Raw genomic sequence first — 16,034 nt, forward strand, 5'->3', positions numbered from 1 at the left:
ATGCTCACGTTTTTCTTCAATGTAAAATGCAACTATTTTGGTCGCAGATTGATCAATGGTTATGCCTTAACTTTGAAATTAAATTTGACAAAAATTGGTTCCTCTTAGAACATCATTCCAAAGGAAAAGATGACAAAGAAATGTGAAATTACACACGTCGGGCATCAATAGGGTATGTCTATATGCACTTCTGGTGTCTAAATTTTCTTTTTGATGACATAGTTCCTCAATTGCAGCAATAAAACTATCAAAATATTCTCCAAACACTTTAACTGCAGCATAGTGAGTACTCAAACGCGTTGTGGAAAGTCGTTTAACAGATGCATTGCTGTGTTAAATAAGCACTTCCCATCCCAGCAGCTAGTGGAAGCAGAAAAAAAATTAAAAATTTTCCTCTACAGTTCTGATAAAAGTTACTCAGGATGTATTGTTCGCAAAAGAGTGCTAGCCACAAAAATCATTGGTATGATCAATACATCCAACGAAAATGTTCTTTTTGTTTTTTGCTTTAAGGGTGTAGGCGCAAATTTTCGCGTCAATGTGTTTTAAATGAATTCATTTTTTTCGAATCCTTAGAAAACTAACAAGTATTTTTGAAAAATTTAAACGCGTAATCAAAGATTACATTATTAGGTACCTAGGGCCGAAAATCTTTCGAAATAACCAAAAAGTTTCTTTGGAATGAGATATTTAAAATTAAAAATCACACTAAATTTTCTCTTTTTTTTCACCCCTGTAACTTATTAAAAACATTATAGAAGTTTTCAGGGACTTTCGACCCCGGGAAATAATGCAATCTTTCATTCTGCGTGTAAATTTTCCAAAAATACTTATTCTATTTCTCAGGACTCGAAACAAAATGTTTTTTAAAACATTTAAAACAAATTTGCGCGAAATTTTGCGCCTACGCCCTTAATAATAGCTTGTATTCCTCCATGTACGCCGCTCTTCACAGCTGCATTATTGTATCCCTGTGAACGGCACTTCATATATCAAGCTTCAATCATCAATTTCAAGCTTCTTGAGAATATCGTTATTTAGATCAATAACTGTTTTTTTCCTTTTAACGGAAAAATCAAAGAAATGCCTCTTTGACCTCGACTTTTCTCGGTTTCGTGTGTATACAAAATAATATCGAATTGTATTTTGATTATAAAGTGGGTAGAGTTACAAATTAACGATTCATTCTTTTGTGAGCGGGTCTCTCGGGTGTCACCCCCAAAAGGGTGACACCCGGGGCGGACCGCCCCCTCCGCCCCACCCTAGCTACGCCACTGCTTCTAGCAGTAGTAAAATCAGTGGAACACTTCTATCAATACCTCTACGGAAGGAAGTTTCTAATCCGAACCGACCATGCCGCCCTTAAATGGTTAATGCAGTTTAAGAATCCAGAGGGTCAGGTACCCCGTCAAAATAGCCCCGACATAATATCCCGCACACAAAATAGCTCCGACAAAATAGCCTGCAGACAAAATAGCCGCGGAATAATAGCCCGCCGACAAAACAGCCCCGACAAAATAGCCCCGACAAAATAGCCCCGACAAAATAGCCTCGACAAAATAGCCCCAACAAAAAAGCTCCCTTCAGAATTCATCATGAAATAATTCCTTAAAAATACATTTTTTCGGAAATGGTAATTATCCCCTATTCAGATGTTTATCTTAACCACATTAAATAAAAATGGTCTTTTCAGAGAACTCGAGTCTTGTCTTCCCTGCCTCTTGGAAGTTGGAACATTTAAGTTAAGCGAAAATCAATGTTTATTTATGATATAAACATTTTTTTCTGTTTTCCTGGCAACAGTAAAATGCATTTTAAATTAAATAAATTAAATACATTCTTTCTTTTTGTCAAATAATTTAAATTCAAAAAAGTTTTTGGACACCTTGTATAAATAATTATGTAATTGATAAAAAAGATCAAGGCAGGTTTTGTTTATATTTGATTCAGAGTTGGACCACCATCTCCATATAGCTATTTCAGCATCCTTATGCCTCATTTGTGAAGCTCAGAAGTCTCAACTCTGTTGAGAACAATTGAGAACAATTATGTAATTGTTTACAAGAGGCTGTTTTAGCCGGGGCTATTTTAGCCGGGGCTATTTTAGCCGGGGCTATTTTAGCCGGGGCTATTTTAGCCGGGGCTGTTTTGACTGGGGCTATTTTGTGTGCGATCTATTTTGTCGGGGCTATTTTGTTGGCGGGCTATTTTGTCGAGGCTATTTTGTGTTCGGGTTATTTTGACGGGGCTTTTTTGACGGGGCTGTTTTGACCGGGCTATTTTGACGGGTCACGAGAGGGTCAGATAGCCAGATGGATTGAACGACTTCAAGAATATGATTTCAAGATCGAGCATCGGGCCGGAGTTAGCCACAGGAACGCTGATTCTCTATCTAGAAGACCGTGTCCAGCAGAATGTTCCCATTGCAACAAAACAGAGTCAAAGGAAGCAGCAGTACTAAGAACAACAGTGGTCAACGACGAGTGGACGCCTACCAAGATCAAGGAAGAACAAGAAAAAGATCCAGTTTTACAGAAGATTCGAAAATGGAAAGAAGAAAATCGTCGACAATCTTGGCAAGAAATATCAAGCCTAGGCTCAGTAGTTAAGACGTATTGGGCCCAGTGGGACTCATTTATCTTGGAAGACAGCTTGCTTAAACGAGTAATAGAAAATGATGATGGTTCAGTGAGGAGAACGCAGTTGGTGATTCCAAAGAGCAGAGTAGCCGAAGTACTTCGTCAGTTACACGACAGTCCATCAGGAGGGCATTTTGGTGTAAAGAAGACCCTTCAGAGAATTCGGGAACGATTTTATTGGATGAATAGTTCCGACGATGTGAAGGACTGGTGTAAGAAATGTACTACCTGTGCTACAAGTAACGGACCCTACCGGAAAAGGAAGGCTCCTATGAGACAGTACAATATTGGAAGTCCATTTGAAAGAATAGCTTTGGATATTGCCGGGCCATTTCCAGAAAGTGACAATGGATGCAAATACATGTTGGTGGTAATGGATTACTTCACGAAATGGGTTGAGATCTACGCAATTCCAGACCAGAAGGCCGCCACTATTGCAGATGTGTTAATCAAAGACTGCATCAGCCGATTCGGAGTGCCTCTGGAGATCCATAGTGACCAAGGAAGGAACTTTGAGAGCGATCTATTTCAAGGAATCTGTGATAAACTAGGCATGAAGAAGACAAGAACCACGGCCTATCACCCGCAATCGGATGGAATGGTGGAGCGTATGAATAGGATAGTCGGCAAGTATTTGACAAAGATGGTGTCCAATCATCAACGAGACTGGGACCAGTACCTTCCGTTCTTCGCAATGGCCTATAGATCTGCTGTTAATGAATCAACTGGCCAAACACCAGCAAAAGTCCTATTTGGACGTGAGATGCGTCTACCCTGTGATCTAGAGTTTGGATGTCGACCTGGAGAAGATGTTGCTGGTGAGGATTACGTGAATGAATTAAGAAGAAGAATGGACGATATACATGAGTTGGTCCGTTCTAATCTTCAGATCGCTAGCGACCGAATGAAGAAACGATACGATACCCAAGCCGAGAAGTGATGTTTCAGGGAGAACGACAAAGTCTGGCTTTATAATCCAAAGAAGCGAACAGGTTGTTCTCCCAAGTTGCAGCAGTTCTGGGAAGGTCCGTATCTCATTGTCAAGAAAATGAATGACGTTATCTACCGAATAAGCAAGATTCCTAGGGGAAAGCCGATGATAGTCCACCATAACCGGTTGGCGCCGTACGAGGGAGACCACGACGTAGATGAAGAAGTGGAAGTAAACCAAGTTCGAGAAATACCTGACCTCACGTTCGAGGACTTCATGGGGGCCTATGGAGGTACCGGTAAAGCGAGACATGGTGTTACCAATGAAGAAAAGCGAGATCTACTCGCACTTCCCGATGACTATTCACTGGCCCATACCATCCCGGCCAGTATCAAAGACGCACGAGGGTTGGCATCCGCCTTTCGAAGGAAGTTTGGTCGAGTTGCAGAACTTCAATGCCAACTGCCAGCTCCTGGCAAAGCATTGAAACTCCAAGATGCATCACGTTACCTATTCTATCTGGTAACAAAAGACACTATCCATGACCAACCTACCTACCAAGATGTATGGGATGCATTAATTCAATTGAGAGAGCACGTGTTGGAGTCCGACGTGCAAAAGTTAGCCATGCCAAAGTTAGAATGCCGCCAATTAGACTGGAGAGTTATCCGAAATATGGTAGAAGAAATTTTTAAAGACACCGAGGTCCGGGTGTTAGTCTGTTGCAATCCGCATAGTTACTGGTGCGGAGCGAAGACCGTCCCCTGCCACTTTTATACAACTGGGAGTTGTAAAAGAGGGTCCAGTTGCAGATACCAGCATCCAGTTCCAGTCCCGACAAGGTTCCAGGAGGAACCGTCTTTTAAGGAGGGGGCAATGTGACACTATTTAGTCCGCTCACGAATTGGCCTATTTCTTCCCGAAGCTTCTCGGCGTTACGAGACAATACCATTCCTATCCACGGCGTTCGAGACGACCGCTGCCGAAGTATATATAGAACCGAGATTCGAGCACAGGCCAGTCATTCATTCATCGAAGCGCGTCGCGTAATTTATTGTATTCGAATCGAAGATATGAAATGTATTTATTAGTTATCGGAATTATTATATTTAGTTAATTAAATCATAAATTTGAGTTTGTAAATAAATTAGATGTGTTAGTTGGTGTTATTTGTAATTATTAAAATAAATAAGTGATGTAAATAAAATAATATAAGTAAGTCTTCCTTTATTTAAATTAAACTTAGTGCCTAAAGATATAAATAAATAAAATAGTAGAGTCAACCGCGTAAAAAGACAATTACGCCACAGTATCAACGAAAAGCTAGTCCTTGAGAAGCAAGTAATTTAATGGTGACAACAACTCTTCTTAGGTCTTAGGACCTTTACTCAATAGTCAACTTCGCGTTCTACTTGCTCTTTCAAGCCAGCGTCTATAACTCCAATTTAACTGATGATCCATCTAACTCCAACTGATGATCTTGTTATTAATGTAACCATAGAGTTCAGATGAAATTTATTTTCTTCGTGAGATTTGAGTAAACTATTCAAATATTTCTAGTTGGTAAAATATCCAAAATCAGTTAAACTATTTTTTTTTTCAATTCAAAATAATTTGCTCGGGTAACAATAAACAGCTTTAACACTTCTCTTCGCCTCCATTGGGTTTCACTCTATAAGAGTTGCTTTAATTTAATCTTCTATAATAAGCTTTGTCTCCAGCTTCATACATTTTTTTACAATTTTCTATGGAATTGCTCTTTGGTTTAAAAGTTGTCACAGTTCTTATTTATCAATTAAAATCAGATCATAATATGATCTGAATATTATCGAAATCGCAGGTATTTCGTAGTCTTTTTCTCTGTTTAAAAAAATATATGGTCCTCGATTATTTAGCGGACACTAATTTGTTATTAATAAAAGGAAATGTCCCTACGGGCCCCTCCGGGGCCCGGGCCCCTGGGCGCCCGCCCCAAGCGCCCAATGGATAAAACAGCACTGGTTGCGCAGCCAGGTCATTTGTCGTCGGGAATGGGAATCGCCGGCCGTTTCGATGCCGCCGGTTCATCGCCAGTCCATTTCATCGCCGTCATATCTCGCATTTCCTAGAATTCCTAATTAGTACTAAAAATAACTAATAATTGTAACTCTCGAAAATTCGAAAATATATCAGATAGCGATTAATTGACTGGCGATGAATCGGCCGGCATCGGCATCGAACTGGCGGCATCGAAACGGCGGCGATGAAACGTCCTAGACCCTTTGTCGTCTACCCGGGCCGCGTCTTCCTTCTATTTTCCCTTCTATAGTAAGTTGAAGGAACCTGTTGTGTCTAAATATGTGTCCAAGACAGTGGCGGCTCGTCAGAGGAGGCAAGGGAGGCTCAGCCTCCCCATAAATTTTTTACACACTCTATACTACTTTGTTTATCATGAATCGCGAAAACAACAATTACTCTCACTATTATACAACGTGTTAATTCCATATTATCACTAATTATCCATACGTACGGAGCATTAGCATTAGAACGCATGATCGCATCTCAGTTTTATTACATATTATTGTAGGCAGGACCCTGGGTTATCCCGAGATGCATGAACGGAGCCGAGAAGCCCAGCATTCTCCGTTGCTAATGCTCCGTGCAGCGCAGCAGGCGTTTAAGGAGACCCGGTCTCCTAACAGTGGCATCTACGGCGCCATCACACGCTGCCCGGAGATATACCAAGGGAGGCAGAGTAGCTTCTCAGCTCCGTTGGGTGGTTGGGTGCGTCTCGGGACAACGAATTTTAGGGTCCTGACTAAAAATAATGAAAAATCTAAAAGTGCGAATTTTGTTATGAAATTTGGTATGTGGGGTTATAATATTTGGAACAACTTGCTCAAATAACTTTTTCCGATATCTCTAACTCAAAGCAAAATATCGGTAATTTATCGTGTTTTTGAATTCGCAGTAGGCCGCGTTTAGAATTAAAAAAATTCAGTTGAGTATCTTAAAAAATTTGAAGCTTCATTATGTATGGACTGCAAAACTTCAAATCTGTATTTATTTTGATATGCATAGGTATCTATTTACAAATAGATGGAATTGTTAACAAATAAACGACACAAACTTTGGTATTAAACTTTTACTATTAGACTAACTATTTTTAAAATGATATGATATCATGAAATTATGAATTAGGATGATATTATGAAATGTAAATAAAAAATGGTCAAAAGATGGGGCCTTAAATTACATTTTTTGGCGCATTTTTTGCTAGTGCAAATTTGTCTAGATATTTTACAGTTAGGTATAGCCTCCCCTATTGTAAAAATCACGAGCCGCCACTGGTCCAAGATAAGATGTTTTACGTTTCTTGACAATTTCTGTAAGTTCACGTTCTCTATTCATACGCCTTAAAACTTCTTCATTTCTCACGCGGCCGGTCCATGGAATTTTCAGCATACGACGAAATACCAACATCTCAGGGCTCTCTAAACGTCGTAACAAGCTGACTGTTAACGTCCAAGCTTCCACGCCGTGTAATAGTACACTATATCCTTACCCAAGAAAAATAATCCTAAATCTTGCGATGAGTACCTACCGATTAATTAGCCTTATGAACCGCACTTTAAAAAACTACTCAAAGTCAAATGTTAGGTTATTACTGTACTGATTTATTTATTTATGAACTGTTACGCGAATTGACTGTTAATTATTATTAAATAAATAAAAGACTTACTTAAAATTGTTTAATTTATAACACTTACAATTTAACACTTAATTTTACAACAATAACTAATTTATTTTACACTGTCTAACTTATTTAATTTATTTACAAATATTATTTATCTACTTTAAATATATATATTTCAATAACCCGATCGCGACGTTACAATAATTTACGCAAAGTAAAATATTAACTGACCCAAGAAAAAAAATTAAATTGATGCCTTTTATACTGATAAGCCCATGATCCCGAAAACGGTAGAAAAGTCTGGAACGGTAAAACTGGTTTCACGGAACTCCCTCTAACCTTCGCGAGTTTTCTGACGCCGGCTGTTTTGATCGTAAACAACTATTGAGGGTCATTCAGGTAATTTTCGTAACATTGCCCCCTCCTTAAGAGATGGTTCCTCCTGGAACCTGATCGGGGCCGGAACTGGATGCTGGTATCTACAACTGGACCCTCTTTTACAACTCTCAGTTGTATAAAAGTGACAAGGGACGGTCTTCGACCCGCACCAGTAACTATGCGGATTGCAACAGACCAATACCTGAACCTCGGTGTCTTCCACCATATTTCGGACAACCCTCCAATCTAATTGGTGGCATTCTAACTTTGGCATGGCTAACTTTTGCACGTCGGACTCCAACAAGTGCTCTCTTAATTGAATTAATGCATCCCATACATCTTGGTAGGTAGGTTGGTCATGGACAGTGTCTTTTGTTACCAGATAGAATAGGTAACGTGATGCATCTTGGAGTTTCAATGCTTTGCCAGGAGCTGGCAGTTGGCATTGAAGTTCTGCAACTCGACCAAACTTCCTTCGGAAGGCGGATGCCAACCCTCGTGCGTCTCTGATACTGGCCGGGATGGTATGGGCCAGTGAATAGTCATCGGGAAGTGCGAGTAGATCTTGCTTTTCTTCAGTGGTAACACCATGTCTCGCTTTACCGGTACCTCCATAGGCCCCCATAAACTCCTCAAACGTGAGGTCAGGTATTTCTCGAACTTGGTTTACTTCCACTTCTTCATCTACGTTGTGGTCTCCCTCGTACGGCGCCAACCGGTTATGGTGGACTATCATCGGCTTTCCCCTAGGAATCTTGCTTATTCGGTAGATAACGTCATTAATTTTCTTGACAATGAGGTACGGGCCTTCCCAGAATTGCTGCAACTTGGGAGAACAACCGGTTCACTTCTTTGGATTATAAAGCCAGACTTTGTCGTTCTCCTTGAAACATCCCTTCTCGGCTTGGGTATCTATCGTTTCTTCATTCAGTCGCTAGCGATCTGAAGATGGGAACGGACCAACTCGTGTAGGTATATCGTCCATTCTTCTTCGCAATTCATTCACATAATCCTCACCAGCCACATCTTCTCCAGGACGACATCCAAACTCTAAATCACAGGGTAGACGCATCTCGCGTCCAAATAGGACTTTTGCTGGTGTTTGCCCCGTTGATTCATTAACAGCAGATCTATAGGCCATTGCGAAGAAGGGAAGGTACTAGTCCCAATCTCGCTGATGATTGGACACCATCTTTGTCAAATACTTGCCGACTGTCTTATTCATACGCTCCACCATTCCATCCGATTGCGGGTGATAGGCCGTGGTTCTTGTCTTCTTCATGCCTAGTTTATCACAGATTCCCTGAAATAGATCGCTCTCAAAGTTCCTTCCTTGGTCACTATGGATCTCCAGAGGCACTCCAAATCGGCTGATGCAGTCTTTGATTAACACATCTGCAATAGTGGCGGCCTTCTGGTCTGGAATTGCGTAGATCTCAACCCATTTCGTGAAGTAATCCATTACCACCAACATGTATTTGCATCCATTGTCACTTTCTGGAAATGGCCCGGCAATATCCAAAGCTATTCTTTCAAACGGACTTCCAACATTGTACTGTCTCATAGGAGCCTTCCTTTTCCGGTAGGGTCCGTTACTTGTAGCACAGGTAGTACATTTCTTACACCAGTCCTTCACATCGTCGGAACTATTCATCCAATAAAATCGTTCCCGAATTCTCTGAAGGGCTTTCTTTACACCAAAATGCCCTCCTGGTGGACTGTCGTGTAACTGACGAAGTACTTCGGCTACTCTGCTCTTTCTTCTTCTTCTTCTTGTAGTGCCTATCCGTTTCGGATGTTGGCGACCATCATGGCAATCTGTACTTTGCACACTGCTGCTGTGAAAAGATTTGTAGTGGTTGTGTTGAACCACGTACGTAGATTTTTCAGCCACGAAATCCTTCGCCTTCCTGTTCCTCGCTTTCCCTCTACTTTTCCCTGTAAGACCAGTTGCAGCAGTCCATATCTTTCACTGTTCCTCATGATGTGACCGAGGTATTCGATTTTGGCTGTTTCTATTTTGATTAACAACTCATTCTTTTTGCATTCTCAGCAAAACACCCTCATTAATAATGTGGTCGGTATAAGATATCTTCAGGATTCGACGATAAAGCCACATCTCAAAAGCCTCAATTTTCTTGCAGGTGGCGTCTGTGAGAGTCCACGACTCAACTCCGTACAACAGTATAGGAAAGATATAACATCGTAGTAATCTGACTTTTATGGGTATCGACAAATCATGACATTTGAACAACTTTGCCATTTTTTGAAATGCAGATCTTGCTTTCTCTATCCTACATTTGATTTCTATAGAATGGTCCCAATTTTCATTGACGTTCGTGCCAAGGTAGGTATATGTTTTTACTCTTTCTATTTGTTGACCATTCACACTGATTCGTCCAAATTGCTGTTCATTCTTAGAGATCATCATACATTTGGTTTTCTTAGTGTTTAGTGAAAGTCTGTATCTCTGGCTGACTTCTGCGATTCTGTTCATTAACTCCTGTAGGGCTTCAGAACTGTCAGCGAATACCACAGTGTCGTCTGCGTATCTTATGTTATTGGTACATTCTCCGTTAATTCGAATTCCGGCTTCAACATCATCCACTGCTTCTTGAAAGATTTCCTCAGAGTGAATGTTAAACAGCAGTGGGGATAGTATACATCCCTGACGGACCCCACGTTTGATTTCGATATCGTCGGATTCTCCTGCCTCTGTCCGGATAGAGGATATTTGATTCCAGTACAGATTGCTGATAATCCTTAAATCACAGGTGTTAATTCCAATATCGGTTAATATCTCCATCAGCTTGTCGTGCTTTACTGTATCGAACGCTTTATGGTAATCAATGAAACATGCATAAATATCGCAATTTACGTCTCTACATCGTTGAAATAGCACTTGTATACTAAATAGAGCCTCTCTTGTACCCACTGCATTTCGAAAACCAAACTGTGTTCGGCTGATTTTTTCTTCGCACAGTCTATATATCCTTCGATGTATAATTTTAAGAAATAGTTTTAAAATGTGGCTCATTAAGCTGATGGTTCGGAAATCACTGCAGGATACGGACTTTGTTTTCTTTGGTAAAGCAACAAACGTCGACTTCAACCATGTTTTTGGTATTACTCCGCTTAAATATATGTCGTTAAATATTTTGGTTAGGCGTTGAGCACCGTCGGTGTTAAATAGTTTTATGAGTTCAGATATGTATTGTCAGGTCCAGGAGCTTTGCCATCTTTTAGTTGTGATATTGCTCTTTCCACTTCATCTGATGTGATTGGTAAGTGGTCATCACATATGTAGGATGGAGGTTGTTCGGATCTAGTATCATCAAAGAGTTCCTGTATGTATTTTGTTCATATGCAGATTTCTTGATTTCTGTCTGTGATGATATTCCCCTGTTGGTCTCACAATTTGCTTGCTGTGATGGATTTCTGAAGACCAGCTGCTTGTTTCACCTTTTTATGCATGTTAAACGTATCATGTTTTTGCTCTAACGACTCTATCTCTTCACACTGTGATTTTAACCAATTTTCTTTGGCCTTTCTTATTTCAGTTCTTATTTGTCTCTGAATCGTGTTGTACATTATTTTGTTGTTTTTTGATTTTCTTCTTTCTTCCATAAGCTGTAGTATATTGTCGTTCATCCAACTTTTTCTCATCTCTTTCTTTTCTATTAGATGTTCTTCTCTGATGCTGTTAAAGGTTTCACATATATTTTGAAGTGATTCTTCGGCATTATATGTTTGCTCCATATTAATTAGTTTCTCTGAAAGAATCTGTGCGACTGTCTCTTTTGTTTTCTTATCTTTTAGTATTCTCATATCGCACTTTTTGTTGCTGTTCTTTTTTGCAACCTTCTTGAATCTAAACCTAAATTTACCAACAACAGGAACATGATCTGATGATACGTCAGCACCGGGGTAACCCTTAACCGATAGGCATCCATTTCGGTATCTCCTGTCTTCCAAGCTGTCTTCCAAGATAAATGAGTCCCACTGGACCCAATACGTCTTAATTACTGAGCCTAGGCTTGATATTTCTTGCCAAGATGGTCGACGATTTTCTTCTTTCCATTTTCGAATCTTCTGTAAAACTGGATCTTTTTCTTGTTCTTCCTTGATCTTGGTAGGCGTCCACTCGTCGTTGACCACTGTTGTTCTTAGTACTGCTGCTTCCTTTGACTCTGTTTTGTTGCAATGGGAACACCCCACATAACAATTTCATGTTCTTAGTAGATTCATAGAACATACTTTTCAGAAAAAGTATATACTGAGAATGTGCGTAATTACCATTGCGAATGTGCAGAGCAGATACTGAGTATATACTACATTACAGTACTTAAACGTTCTATGTATATACTTAGAATGTACTACCGCACTTCTTTTCAGTATATACCAAGAATGTTCTTTTTAGAACATTCCAAGGACGTGCTATAAACCTTCTATGTGTATACTTAGAACATACTACCGCACATCTTTTTAGTTTATACCAAGAAGGTACTTTTTAGAATATTCCAAGGAAGTGCTATAAACCTTCTATTTATATACTAAGAACGTACTACCGCACATCTTTGTATGGGAAGAATATTATATTTTTAAGAATACATATTCTAAGAAACTGCTATCAACTGCTATATTGCTTAGAATTTAGAAGTATGTTTTCGGCATCACCTAATCTCATCTTAGGTTCTACTGGTTCTACCAAATATCTATTTACATATTTTAATTGCAAATGAGAATGTAGTTAGTACCTACATTCTACAATATTACTTAAAAAGTAAGTACATATTTATAAATTTTAGTTATTTATATAAATCATTATATAATATTTAGCTAAACTAAACTATGCATAAGTAACTAAAATTTATATAATACTTATATGTACTTACCTATTTAAGTAATATTGAGTTATCAAAATAGATTATATTATGTATTTTGAAGCACCGCAAACAAAATAAACAGATTATGTATGTTCTTTAGTCCTAGTACTACATCATTCGCTTTCATCCTTAACACTGCCTGCATAGATCCATAGATGATACAAATAATGAAATAATGCCTGTTTTCATTTTACGGTTTTTTCCTATCCCTGATCCATTCAGGTAAGAATAGAAATGGTCAGGTCAGAATATGATGGGGGGTGGGGGGGGGTTATGAATGTTGTGGAATAACAAAATCGGTGGTCAGTGTTGTCAAACGGATAGAAATTTCCCTTTTTGGGGGAATTTTCAACAGAAAAGGTGATAAAGGGAAAAAGTTAACTCAAAAGGGAATTATTGTTCCAGTCCAAATTGTAAAATATTAAGAAAAAATCAAAATATTTGAAAATAATTCAACATATCTTCTCAGATTTTGTAAACAGGAGGGAAGTTTTTTTTTATAAAAGTGGGAATTTTTAAGGTAAGTTGACGGAAAAAGCTTACTCGACGGTTGGCAACGCCAAAGCCTTTGGTTGCTTTGGTTGTGCAGTTTGGCACGTTTTGGTTCTGCGAAATGGCCTATTGAATTGAATGTACCTAAATTCAAATTCCAAGGATGTAAAAATACTAATGATTCATGATAAACTCGAAATGGTAAAGTCATTTCAATTGTGAAAACGAATTTTTAATAGTATCTATGTAAACATTAATACAATTAATGTTTAAACTTTTTTACCCTACAACAATTTTGAAATGAAATTCGTCCAATACTACCTACATACATAAATTTTATTAATTATGTATTCTAAAAAATAACGAAGTTGATAATCTATAAGGCTAATATTATACTTCCTATACATACAAATTATTTTTAAGATATTTTAAAAGTATCTACTTATAAGTATGTGTTAAGAATGTACTTATAAGTATGTGCTAAGAATATTCGATAAAGGTATATTCTAAGAATAAACTTTTACGAATATTCCGAGATCCTACGTACACGAATATACTTAGTATATTCGGTACGAGAATATACTTTGAAGTATATGCAAAAAACATGAAATTTAGAATGTTTTTTAAGGTAGATGCTATGCTTGTACTACACATATACTAAAAAGAATATACTCCGACGAATGTTGGTAGTATATGCTTAGAACATGATGCGAACATCATTGTTATGTGGGACTCTGCTGGGCACGGTCTTCTAGATAGAGAGTCAGCGTTCCTGTGGCTAACTCCGGCCCGATGCTCGATCTTGAAATCGTATTCCTGAAGTCGTTCAATCCATCTGGCTATCTGACCCTCTGGATTCTTAAACTGCATTAACCATTTAAGGGCGGCATGGTCGGTTCGGATTAGAAACTTCCTTCCATAGAGGTATTGATAGAAGTGTTCCACTGATTTTACTACTGCTAGAAGTTCTCTTCTCGTGACGCAGTAATTTCGTTCAGGTTTTGAAAGCACTTTATTAAATATCCCAGAACTCGTTCCTGTCCTCCTTAAATCTGAGACAACACTCCTCCAATTCCCACATTACTTGCATCCGTATCTAAGATGAACTCTCCTTCTGGCAGTGGATACCCTAGTATTTGCACTGTAATTAAATGCCTCTTCAAAGTTTCAAAGGCCGTTTGGCAGTCTCCATCCCAGCAATAATCCCGTGCTTCCTCTGTAAGTCTCGTTAATGGCCTGGCGATATCTGCAAACTTCTTAATGAATCTCCTGTAGTAAGTACATAGTCCCAGAAAACTTCTCACTTGATGTTTATCAGTTGGTTCAGGCCATTCCTTAATGGAATCGACTTTTCCTTTATCCACGGCCACTCCTTCTTTGCTGACTATATGACCTAAATAATTGACTTTACTTTGAAATAGCTGGCATTTCTTGGGGTTTAACATTAACTGGGCACCTTTAAGTCGATTAAAAACGTCTTCTAAATTCTTCAGGTGGTCTTCAAAAGTTTCCCCCAAAACGATTATGTCGTCTAAATACACCAGGCACGTTTTCCAAGATAACCATCTCAACACATTTTCCATAAGCCTCTCAAATGTCGCAGGAACATTACAGAGTCCAAACGGCATAACGTTGAATTCCCATAACCCAGATCCTTTAGTGAAAGCCGTCTTCTCCTTGTCCACTGGATCCATTTCTACCTGCCAATATCCAGACTTCAAGTCCAACGTAGAAAACAATTTACTTCCAGCCAATGTGTCCAACGTGTCGTCGATCCGAGGCAGAGGATAACTATCTTTCTTGGTAACATTATTCAACAAACGGTAGTCCACACAGAACCTCGTAGTTTCATCTTTCTTCTTGACCAGGACCACCGGAGAGACCCATGGGCTCGTAGAAGGTTCTATCACCCCGTCTTTCTTCATTTCTTGAACAATCCTTTCAGCTTCCTCTCTCTTCGCCTGTGGTAATCGTCGAGCTGTTTGACGAATTGGCCTAGCCTAGCGGTACCAGTGTCAATTTTATGTTTGACAATTGTCGTTCTTCCTATCTTTCCTCCTTTCGGTACGAATATGTCACGATATTGCCAAAGAAATTCCCTTAATTTCCATTTCTCCACTTGGTTTAGAGACTGGCCTGCAACTGCAACGATTTGGTCGAACTTGTCGTTGGAATTATCTGATGTTGTCGTCTGACGGATTATGGACGTCACGGGTACACAAGTTCCTACTTTTGTCTCCTTCTTGATGGTCACCGGGTAGTCATTGACATTAATCAATCTCACGGGAATTTCTTTAGCAGAAATAACCAATTCCTTTCCAATTATGATTCCTCGGCCAACCTCCTCGTCGTGGTTTCATGGCTCCATCATAACAGGTGTTCATCCTTCTACAATTCCCTGTAGCCGCGCTACGATGATCGTTTCACTCCTCGCAGGCACAACTGTATCTTCTTTAATGGCTGCTAGCACAGTGCTGTCATTATGTGGATGAAGAAATACCTCCTCGTTGCCAACTTTGATTACCCTGCTCTTAAAATCCAATTGAAATCCATGCAAATTCATTACGTCCATTCCTAATATAACATCTTCTTCGATGTCTGCAACTATGACAGTATGGACGAACTTTTTTGCTCCAATCCCTAATTGTATCTCGATTTCTCCGTGGATGTTGGCATCACCTGTGGCAGTCCGTAGTCGCAACCGCGTTGGTAAGAGCTTCTTACGACTGTTTATAACTGACGGTCGTATAATGGTCCTGGTTGCTCCGGTATCCATCAACAATGTATTCTTGTTACCATTTATTTCTCCATCTACATATACACTATCTTCACGACATTTCAAAGAAGCTATTAGTATGACAGGGTCTTTGGAAAAGTTGCGGGTCGAAGCTGCCCCCCTAAGGCCGACCCGTTCTAGTTTTCCTGCTGGTGAGTCTCTTGATTGCTATTGTACCTAGGGTACTTACATGAACTCCGTACGTGTCCCACTTCACCACAATTCCAGCACCTTATGGTTTTTGTTTTCTTGGATG

The sequence above is a fragment of the Diabrotica virgifera genome, chromosome 10 (genome assembly GCF_917563875.1).
Source record: "Diabrotica virgifera virgifera chromosome 10, PGI_DIABVI_V3a".
NCBI lineage: Eukaryota > Metazoa > Arthropoda > Insecta > Coleoptera > Chrysomelidae > Diabrotica > Diabrotica virgifera.